This window comes from Physcomitrium patens, chromosome 4, assembly GCF_059467195.1.
Source record: "Physcomitrium patens ecotype Gransden chromosome 4, ASM5946719v1, whole genome shotgun sequence".
Classification (NCBI taxonomy): domain Eukaryota; kingdom Viridiplantae; phylum Streptophyta; class Bryopsida; order Funariales; family Funariaceae; genus Physcomitrium; species Physcomitrium patens.
In genome coordinates this window covers 15832876-15845185 of record NC_143413.1, presented here as the reverse complement: position 1 = coordinate 15845185, position 12310 = coordinate 15832876, and the positions used below count along the sequence as shown (strand labels likewise).

The 12310-nt window shown below is 33.9% G+C and overlaps 1 long non-coding RNA gene across 1 annotated transcript; it reads right to left on the bottom strand.

Moving 5' to 3' along the window:
- Positions 1-10885: 10885 nt before the first annotated feature.
- Positions 10886-11851, bottom strand: LOC141045334 (uncharacterized). Its single transcript, XR_012217401.2, has 2 exons — positions 11538-11851; positions 10886-11352 (listed from the first exon to the last, which is right to left on the bottom strand). It is a non-coding gene; the product is annotated as an uncharacterized LOC141045334 (long non-coding RNA).
- Between the last annotated feature and the right edge of the window lie 459 nt (positions 11852-12310).

Sequence of the window (12310 nt, the reverse complement as noted above, 5' to 3'; positions counted from 1 at the left end):
TGGATGCTATTCAGCCTTCAATTACAATGAAGCAACTTTTGGCTGTAGCACCGGAATGTCAATCTACATTGAATTCAGCGTTAATATGATGAAGATCCTGCACTAAAGAAATTCATGAAGTTAGCTTAAACCCAGATCCGGTAGCATCAACAATCGATGTATCAATCGATGGCATTTTAATTCCAGGGGTACAAGTTGATGGTGGCTCCACTGTGAATTTGATGAATACAGATACAATAGAGGACTTGGATCTAAAGCAATTGCTACCTATGACATTGGTCTTGCGAATGGCAGATCATAGTCGGGTAAAGCCAATGGGAATCTTATGCAATATTACCATTGTAATCGTGGGATTGACATACAAAATGGATTATATTGTATTCCGATTACAAAGTTCTACATTATCATATCCCATTTTACTAGGCAGACCTTGGCTTTATCAAACCAAAGCTAAGAATGATTGGAGCCGAGGCACATTGACAATTGGAAAAGGCTGGGACTTGATTGTTCTACAGATGTACTCGGTATAATATCATGGAGAATCTCAATTGCCAGAATCAAAATTTACATCGGACAACGAGAGTCAATCGATTGAGGAAGATGGTGATGCTATAGGTTCACCACAATTTGGGGTAGGACAAAACACTTCAACAGCAAAGGCAAGGGTCTACCAATGTGGAGGTCTCGGATAATATATACTGCGTCAAGAGGATGCGACTAACTCGGATCATACTATTGCCGAATGGATGAACAATCTCGCAGTCAATAGAGTCAGCACATTGGAACCAAATTTGAGTGGTTCATATATGTCAAATAATACAAGATATTCAAATCAGCAAAAGACAATTAAATCAGAGGTTGTTGAAGACCCTGTGTGTCAATCCATTAATCTGGGCACCAACGAAATGCCACAGCTAATTAAAATATATGCCGATATTATCGGTATAGAATTGGATGCTTGAAAATAGTTTTTCGTCCATCACAAATCTTCCTTTGCGTGGTCGTATGCGGATTTGAAAGGGATTCCAACTGACTTGTTTGAGCACCAAATTATTTTGGAGGAGGGTGTTAGGCCAATTCGTCAAAGACAACATAGGCTTAACACAAAATATTTTCTTTTAGTGAAAGAGGAATTGGATAAACTTCTCGACGTGGATTTTATTTATCCTATTCCGCATAGTGCATGGGTATCGTCAATCATGATGGTTCCGAAGAAGCATGGAAAAATCAAGATATGTTAAGATTTTCGAAAGTTAAATGCGGCTACTAAGAAGGGCTATTTTTCGTTACCGTTTACAGACAGTATTTTGGATGCAATGGCCGGACATGAATGTTACTCATTTTTGGACGGATTTTTAGGGTATAATCAAATTAAAATTGCCGAAGAGGACCAGTTGAAGACTATGTTTACTACAGATTGGGGTACATTCACCTATAAAGTAATGCCATTTGGGTTATGTAATGCCCCGGCTACTTTTCAACATGTAATGACACAAGCGTTTCAAGATTACCTACGTTTATCAATGGAGATATTTCTAGACGATTTTTGCACCTTTAGCACAATGGCTGAACATCTAGCATGCTTGGATAACTGTTTGAATCAATGCAACAAGTATGGGATATCTCTAAATTTGGAGAAGTGTCAATTTGGCGTACCATCGGGAAACCTATTGAGACACATTGTCTCTGTTGAAGGTATCGCTATGGACTCCGATAAAGTTACTCGTATATTGGGTTTACTAAAGCCAAATACAATGTCGGACATGTATGATTTCATCGGCCATGTCAGCTACTATCGGCATTTTATTAAATCCTTTGTAATTATCTATCAACTGTTAATCCATTTGTTAAAGAAACCCCGGTTAGACGGATCTAGCCTAATATGGATTGAAGACTGTACTTTTGCATTCGACAAATTGAAATGAAAATTGGTATCTGCCCTAATTCTTGTAACACCTTGTTGGACAAAACCGTTTCATGTCTATATAGACGCGTCTAATGTTGCTAATGGATCCATTCTCAGTCAAAAAGATAAAAAAAGATTAGATCATCCCATATATTATGCAAGCCGATAATTCGTTATTGCAGAACAAAATTATAATACAACCGAGCGAGAAGCCCTAGGAATAATCTACTCTGTACAAAAATTCTGCCACTATCTACTTGGATACCCATTTGTGTTCTACGTTGATCATGATGTGCTTAAGTACATGATAAATAAATCTCAATTGAGCAGACGAATTGCTCGATGGATGTTACTTCTCCAAGAATTCAACTTTACGATTAACATTTGACTTGGCAAAAAATATGCCAATGCAGATCACTTACCCCCTTTATCTAATATACTGGGTAATGAGCCGATAAAAGATGCTCTTCTGGATGCACAACTATTCACTGTGGATGTCATTACACCCGAATATGGTGAATTGATCCAATATCTAACGTTTCAGACTTTTTCCATTTCTTATAATGAAAAATTAAAGAAACGTTTGATTTTAAAAAGTGCACTGTATACGATGATTAGAGATGCCTTGTACAAACAAGGGTGGGATGGAATTTTACGCCGTTGCATCTTTCAAAGTGAAGTTCGTACCATTTTGGAAGGATGTCATTTGAACAGTTGTGGAGGACATTTTGCGGGTGATAGCACTGCACATAAAGTTTTAATGGCTGAATATTGGTGGCCAATAATGTTTTCGGATACACACCAATATGTTTGTCGTTCTGATCCTTATCAACGAATTGGTCGCCCTACTGGAACTTCTGCAATGCCATTGGTACCAATTTTGGCATAGGTACCATTCGAAAAATGGGGTATAGACTTTGTCCAGCCAATTGCACCTGCCTCTCAAAATGGACATAAACATTATATTCTAGTAGCCACTGATTATGTCACCAAATGGGCGGAGGCCATAGCAACAAAAACTGATAATGCCAATATTGTAGTAACATTTTTATATGAGAATATTATCACTCATTTTGGTTGTCCGAAAGAATTGATTAGTAATTACGGTACACATTTTATTAATGCAACAATTGAAGCATTAACAACGAAGTATGAGATTAAGTACCGCAAAACTACACCTTATCATCCTCGAGCCAATGGACAGACCGAAAAGACAAACGGTATCCTATGTAAGATCTTAACAAAGACTATTTTAGGAGTGGGAACCGATTGAAATGCTAAATTGTTTACAACTTTATGGACGTACCGTACTGCATATAAAATAACTACCAATTCTATCCCATTTCAATTGATATATTGTCAGGAGGTAATTCTATCAATTGAATTGGAAGTCCAAAGTTTACGAATTACATTGGATGAACATCTGGGAGACAGAGAATCTCTTCAATATAGGTTAGTCCAATTGGAGAAATTGGATGAAGCTAGGGCTATGGCTCTCTTGATCATGGAAGCTACACAACACCCCACAAAGAGTTATTATGACAGTAAGTTACGACTGAAATATTTTATACCCAATGATCTGGCGCTACTTTATGATAGCCACTTTAACAGCTTTCTCGATAAATTTCAAGTACGATAGCATGGGCCATATCGGGTGGTAGAAGGTTTTCCTAATGGTTCTGTTCAATTGGAAGATTTTCTGGGAACCCACTTCACAACACACGTTAATGGGAACCGATTACATCTATATTATACGTAAATCTGGGACAAATTTACTTAGTAGAGGGTGGGAGTCTCCATAATAATGATTATCAACAGGATTGGAAAGGTTGTGATAGTTAAGAAACGATTGATGGTTAGTTTTGGGTACTGAAACTGACTAGTCAAGAAATTAGACATTCTTGATTAGACATGAGATTAAAATACACTAGATTAGATGTTCTTAATTTGGACCCCAAATAAGCAGTTAGGAGCAGGGCACTCATAGAAGGTTTCATTGTTGCAAATTTCAAACATTGTGCTTTGAACTGTAAGCTTTACGACAGTAATCAGTAATAGTATTAGTACAAGGAAGTATTGAGAGTTTGATTTTCACAATTTCGATAGAAAGAGCGAAGAGAGCACCAAAATAATCCGAAAGTCATCGCAATGTGAGGTGTAAGTGCAATCTGGGATCGCCGTCTCTTATAGTTATCAATAATATGGAACCGATGAAGTTAGATATCTGTTGGTCATTGAAAAGGCAAAAAAAATTTAGAAATACACAGTTATTTAAGTTTTTGCGAGGATCGGATAAACTACCATCAATTGATGTAGAACGAGTGGCAGAATATATAGAAAATTATGATCTAGAGGATGGTTCGAGTGTGTTAAGAAGAGTCCTGATTGGGATAGATGAGAATATTTTATACAAGGTCTTGCATTTACCAACCGGAGAGCTTGAGGTGGGAGGAGACGCGTCAAATGATTTCAGGCCAAGAAGCTACTTCAAAGGAGGAATGTCGTCTCTCGAGCAAAATCAAGGATGGAAGGTACAAGAGGCACTTACGCCCAAACTTATAGAATGGATGCGGTTCATTCAAAAGTGATTAGCATTGAATCGGCATACCACCTATATGATGAAGCGATTACTATTTTCAGCAATAGGAATACTAGAAGGCATGGTATTCAATTGGGCAGCTTATGTGGCCACAAGGATACATGCAAAAATGGGAGCTAAGTGGAAGACGGGGAAGTTTGCTTCACTATTATGTTCCAATTATGTAAACTTAGTAATTGAGTATACATTGAAACAGGAATCTCAACCAGTAGTTCCAAGTTTACAAATGGGAACAGTTAGTCCAGGGGTAATGGTGTATGAAGTGGGAGAATTCAACAAAGTAGCAGAATGGGAAGCAAGACCAATATCTACACGAGAGTGAGTTCCAATTCGATCGACAATAGAGATGACGACACCGATACCAGTTCCAAGAGAAAACAACCAATTAGGATTTGAACGAGGTGTAACGAAAGGGTTGAATCTTAAGGAAGTTATATTGGGTCAAATTTCCCAGCTACAACTTACGGTGAGTAAGCTTGAAGATGACGGTAGTTTAAAAAGGTAAGTAGAAGTGAGCAAAAAAATAATATTGGAGTAAAATTACAAAATCAGGGAATAGGAACAAGTCATCAAGATAGAATCGGAATCCAAGATGCGAGTGAAGCATGAATTGGATGAAAGAGTGGAAAACTGGTCAAAGGCGAAACAGAGGATTCAACATATCCTAAAAAATCAAAGGCAAGAATTACTACAAACTCACAAATCATATAGATTGAAACAGGAGAAGATGAACACTCAGTTGAAGATGGAACGAGAAAAGAAGGAGGCATTGGAGCTTAAAAAGAAACAATTGGGTGACCAATATCGAGACAAAATGGATGAGCTACATGTAGAAATTTTTATTTTGAAGGAAACAGTAACAAAATTAGAGAGTGATTTGGTCAATATTGATCAGTTATAGACATCTGCCTCAATGGGAGTAAGAATTGGAAAATTGGAGGAGAAATTGCAACAGCAGTAGTAACAACTAGAAGTTAAAGATGCTAGAATCCTCCCATTGAAAGCTCAGGTTTGAGAATTGGGAGCGTATAATGAAGATTTAATAGCTCAATTAAGAGTAGAGATTCAGGACGGGTTGGAAGAAGAAGATATAGTATTGGAACAAGACCAAATGGAATCGGCGCCAGAAATCGAAGAGATTGAATAATCCAGTTAAAAAAAAAAGGGATTGGTTTTTGTTTATCAATACTGTATTTGCGGGGACACTGTTTAGTTAGGAGTGGAGCTAGGTAGAATAAGTAGTTATTTTCAGAATGTAGATACCTAGTGTATAGTGTAAATAGGGATAGATAATTGTTGAAAAGGTGGTTCAACAGATAGAATGGATGAATAGTCAGAAAAAGTAGTTATCATCTGTAGTATAGGACTTGGTATCTCGGGGTAGTATAAGGAGGATGGGAGAGGGGAAGAAAATGCCAAACTGTGATAGTATTGAGTCGAGAATAAGCTTGGTGCTATCTTTTCTTCTTAGTTTTCTTTTTTCTTTTGTGTTAGTGTTGATTCTAGTGAAAATGATTGATTTAATGAATCAATGTTTGATTTACAAAGTTGTTTATGGATCACTGTTTATCAATTGTTGTGAAAGATTGATGATGTATGGAAGTTTCCAGCCACTGTTTATCGTAAGGTTGTAAGTTCAGTGGAGAGGAATTGTAATCGAAGGAATTGTCTCGATCAGATTTTGTGGATTCGAAGTTGTTCGTTTCAGGGTTTGGGTTGTGCTTGTAAGTTTGTGAATTACACAGGGTACTGAAATCGATGATGTAATTGTTATCATATTGATATGAGAGAGTGGATAGTAGGAAGAAAAGTTAAGTGTTCTTTGGTATTATAAGCATTCAGCAGTAGCAGTTAATTGTGTGACCGTAACAATTGGAGCTCATATACATGATCTTTCCCTGTGTTCGAATTCCCCTATATGGATTTATTCTGGGAGGTTTCTTCCGGAATAAGTAAAATGACAACCACAAGAATATATTAAAAAATCAATTGACATAAGAAACAAACTTTTCTTTATAAAGAATCCATCTCGGGTTGCAACATTTGTTAGCTTATGATAAATGGAATTTCTAAAAGCCACAAAAGTATTGTTCAAGTATTAAGTAGTCTTGATATTGTTCTAATATTTGAGCAATTCACAACCTAGCTACTTACAAATATAGCTTGATAAGAGCAAAAAGCATCATAGCTGAATAATAAAGATGCCTTGACAACCTAGTTCTATTGAGGAACCAACATATAATATTTTGGCTACAATGTACCTCAAGCTAAGTACTCACATGGCTCAAACTTCAAAGCTTACAACACTCCTAGAGGAAGTGAATATTACAAAGATAGAGCACATTACGATAGGGATTTTCAACACCCTCTTTTCAATTATTATAACTATGGTCACCTAAGATATATTGCTATAAAAGTCTAAAAATAGCTATAATAACATAATTATACAAGAATAAATTAGTTTAATTATGCTACTTATGCAAATATTATAGATAACTTTAAGGGAGCACTATCAAAGTTGTTAGGGCATGTTCATAACTTTCAATCTTGATACATTAACAATTGAGCAATATTTCATGTGATTGGCTATAATAACAACATCAATTATCTTGAACATAGTGGCATATGAAGGAATATATAAACCATTGGTGGATCAAACCATATTGTTTCAAAAGTTGGCGCATCAACTATGAAAACCAAATCTAGTAAAATAAACTTAACAAATATTTTTTATATACTTAGTCTACACAAGAGTCTTATTTCAGTAGGGATAATTTCAAATATTGAAAACTTAGTTATTTTTTTTCAAATACTCATGGTTGAATACTACATAATCTTGACATCTTGTCTTTTCTAATTTCTCTATTATGAATAAATTTAAGATATTAGAAATTTTGTTATATTTTTAAATACTCAGTTTTAGATATTAAATAATCTTCACAACAAAAATAAGAAAATATTAAATAGATCTTAGATTTTACTAAATTGATTCACATGTAATAAAAAATATGATAATTATAATAAATGTGATTGATTTTCATTGATTATAGATCCAATAATAGAGAAATGAATCTAAAGATTAATTTTTTTTCATAATGGTTAAGGTCAGTAGATCTCTTTAATAAAAGCTTAATACTATTTAACATTCTTCCAAAAATATTATGGCTATTGGATATTAAGATCTAAAAATGGATTATATGGACCTAAAACGAATTATTAATTAAACATTATAGAAGATACAAATCATAGTGATATCTAACATTGTAGATATGGCTACTTTAAGTATTATGGTCTCACTAATTTTCTAAAATAAAATAAGGTAATTGACTTATTCATATATAAAAGCTGCCTCTTTCAATGATAACATTGGAAAAGTTTTTTTTATTCTAATAAGAGATCATCTAGTCCTTCAAAATTAATACATTCCAATCTTGTTTATCTTTTATCAACCAAGTCATCAAAAGGCTCTTGATACTTTAAAATCTTCACAAATGATTTTTTATAAAAAAAATTAAACATACTTCCTAATCAGCAAAGCAAAAACATTTTTAAGATTTATCATCTTCAAACAACTTATAGAAACATAAACTCAAAAAAAAATTATATCACTAAAGATAGTTCATGGTGATAAATTCCTATTACATGAGTTCAAAACTTACTATGATATCTATGGTATTTCTTGACAACTTACTCAAGTATTAACTCTCTATCAAAACAAGGTTGCTAAATAATGTAATAGAACCATTGTTGAACGTGCAGCTAATGCACATCATCTTAATATTTTATGGACAGAGGTAATAGCTACAACATCCTATCTTGTCAATTAGAACCCTACCATAGCCAACAATGGTATCATTCCATAAGAAAAATATACAAGTAAATTATCCAAAATCATCCATCTTCAAATTTTTAAATGCATTGCTTTTATCCATATTTCTAAGAACAAAGAAAAAAAAATAGACAAAAAAATAAGAAAATTCTTCATTATAGGCTTCAATGAATAAAATAAATTTTACAAACTATTTTTTTATAAAAAAAAGAAGATTTTACTCACTTAAGTCTTTACCTTCAATTAAATTTGAGTAGTGAAATGAAATTGAATTTTTTTTAAAGATCTAAAATTCTTCTAGTCTATAGCAACATAAATCTCATCACAAAGTAGGACAAAATGGACCAAAACAAAATTGAATAGAATTAAACAGAATAGAATATGAAAGATAAAATAGAGCAAAAAGAAATAAAACAAAATAGAACAAAAAAATACAAACCTAACTTTAATAAGAAAAAGGGACCAAAGCCATATATGAATGAATTTTTCAAATGGCCTTGATCAATCCTATTTATACTTTGTCCAACCATCTTGAAACTTTTTAAAATATTCCTAATATTGAGTCCCACTAAGATTCTAAAAGATTCTAAATATAGGCACTATCTTAATAATTGTCCTTTTAGAAGGATCTAGAAGTAGATTATAGTTAAATAACTATCTTTTGTTCTTATAGAATATTCTATAGTAGATCCCACATGAACTACAAACCTAGTTCCAATTCTATAAATTTCTAGAAACTTCTCAAAAACAACTCTAATTACCTATTTCTACGTGTCAATAATACAATTATTTTATCTATGCCCCATTACAGATATGATACTATCATCTCTTAGCAACAATTCTATCTTCTAATGAGTTATTTCTATCCTTTTATCTTAAATTAAATACATTGAATGAACCTTCCAATTTAGATATTCATTCAAAATCTATAAATCTAATACAAAATTTAGATTTCTTATTAGATTAAAATGAACACAATAGTTCTAATAAATAAATTCCATCAAATATCCCACAAAGAGAAATTTATGTAAAAGCACACAATAGGGGACTCTCATTAACTAAATACTAGCACAAAAAAAGCCAAGAATATACTAGATTATTGTCAATACTACATAAGAATTATTTTGACATTAGCCACCAAAAAAATAGTAGAACCACCTATATATAATAATCAAGCTGCATAAGATGAATGGTGGCTTGATGCTATGCAATAAGAAGTTCATTCTATAAAAAAAAAAAAAAAAAAAAAAAAAAAAATCAAATTTAAGACATTGTGGATGAATTGGTTGATAAAATTTCCATCACTAGAAAATAGATCTTTAAGGCCAAGAATACAAGGATCACATGATGCAATTTAAAAGATAAAAGCCAAAATTGTTGCCAATCATTGTCAACAAACTATTCATATTGATTACTTTAATACATTAGTACTAATAATATGCATAGTAATCATCAAGTATACTTTCTTATAGCCAAAAATAAATAAAAAGTTAGATAAATGAATGCCAAAATTAACATTTTCAATTGGTAGACTTAATGAAGATGTTTATATAGAGATATCAAATGGATTTGAAGACACTGGTAATCTATCAATAATACATAAACTCAAGAGAGTACTCTATGAACTAAAATAGGCTCCAAAAGCATTATATGTTAGAATAGATTCATAGCTTATAAAACCATAATTCATTAAAAACATAATAGATCCAAATTTATATCATATAGAGCAAAATAACAAACTTATAATCATTCTATTATACATAGATGACTTATCGATTACATGAGATGCCAAAAAATAAATCAAGCACCTACAAATGGTCTTATCAAACAACTTTGAAATGACAAACTTAGGTCTAACAAAATTTTATTTGGAAGTTGGATCGAATACATTTGTTTACCAATCTAGCTACATCATAAAAGTATACATTAGAAAACTACTCAAAAGTATTTAGTATAACAAGTTGCACCTCAAGCAAATTTTTTATGGATCCAAGTCCACAACTACAAAAATTAATGGACACAAACTATGTAGACTCCAAAATTTATAAATTAACAATTGGTAACTTCATCTATATTACAAACAGACAACTAAACATATGCTCTGGTGTAAATTATCTCAGTAGATACATAGATTTATTGGAAGAAATATAATTCATGGCAACAAAACAAATTCTTAGATACTTGAAAAAAATAATAGACTTTGGTCTTTACTTATCTTCAACATTTAGCAAATTGTATTTCATATATGTAGATGTTGACTAAAAAAGAGACTTAGCCATGCAAAGATCAATATCATGCATTATTCACAAGTTGGATGATTCAACCATATACTAGTGAAGCAAGTTATGAAATGTAATTTCCCTATCCAACACTAAAGCCAAATAAATGTAGCTCCAAGAAACATACACCTCTAGAAATTCTTTAGAGGATTAAAAATAAAAAAACACAATTCCTACATCCATCTTTAGCAACAACCAATCCTACAAGTCAGATGACTTGTACACAATCTGACTTGTAGACAATCCAATTATACATGAAAAGACCAAAGGCATAAATATAAGGGCACATTTCATTAGAGAAAAAGTACAAACACAAGAAATAGAAGTAGACTATATCTCTACATCTATTTATTCTTTAACCAAGCATGTACCTTATACTGACACAAAACCATTACCCGCAGTGTTCTCTTCTGCTAGAGCCTAAAACCCTAAGGACCCTCAAACCCAAATACAACTCAGCTTGCTCTACAGATTTGAAGGATCTATATGGTAAGCCATTGAAACTATTAATTTGGCGCTCACACTCCTTCCACAAAGTGTAAATACGGGGTCTAACTCCTCATTTGACAGTGTACGGTTTTCTCTCCCGTAAGGAAGACAAGGTTGCTGATCTAGAATAACCAAGGCGAAACACAACCCGTATCATCTCCACTCCCCGCTGAAGATTCAACTAACTGCGATCGCATTCGACTAACCTTTGCATTATTGACAAGCTCCTTTACATTATCAACTGGTTGATCTAAACAACCAAGAAGCAACTCTATTAGAACATTGATAATGCGCCCAACAGCAACCACAAAAATCCAAGCTGACGCGAGCAAGAACTGCCACTGCTTTTGAACATGAAGATCAAGAGTTAGTAAAAATCGACTAAATAATATTCCAAAAAGTCTTCTTAAAATTGCAGAAGATAGAGACACGCACTGTACTCAAAGCTTCGATCTGTTGTCAAAAATTTACTGCAACATCGGTTGGCAGTAACCTGACTCGCAACATCCTAACTTGAGAAACAACGTCGAGAGCAAGAGGGGCTGTTAACGCAAATGCTCTCAGAGCAAGTTCATCGGTCAAACTGCAATACGTACAGAACCCGTTAAACAGTAATATTTACAAAACTCTCACTGCGTATTAGGTTAAACCTACATCACATTCGGTTAAATCTACAACGCATTAAGTTAAACCAACAGCGCATTAGGTTTAAACACTGTGGCTGCTGCTGAGTGGCTCAAGCTTTGTATTTATACCTGAACTCTCTTCTTGTACAATCATCTGAATATAGATCCTGAGGCGCTGTTGTCTACATAACAGACACACGCTTCAGTTTGCTCTTGAAGCTTAACGAACACAGGCTGCGGTTTGTTCAGGAAGCTTTAAGAGGAATGAGAGTAGTCGAACTCCACTGAAACAGCAGGTCCACTCAGTTCCTTGAGAGACCTGGCTCAGCAATTACAGGTATTCACTACGGCACACCGCCGACTTTACACAAATATCCAGTTTTCGGGTACAGCTTCTGCTGCAGTCGACACCCGTTACTCATACTGTAGTAGAGTCCGGAGCCTGACTAACCACCTGCAGAAAGTCTCTCACTCATTGCTAGCCACATGCATCCACCACACTGGCAATCGTTTCTGCAATCCAAGACAACACGAGTGAGAACTGCAGACTGGCGCGAGTTGGAAAACCAGCACCGGAACGAT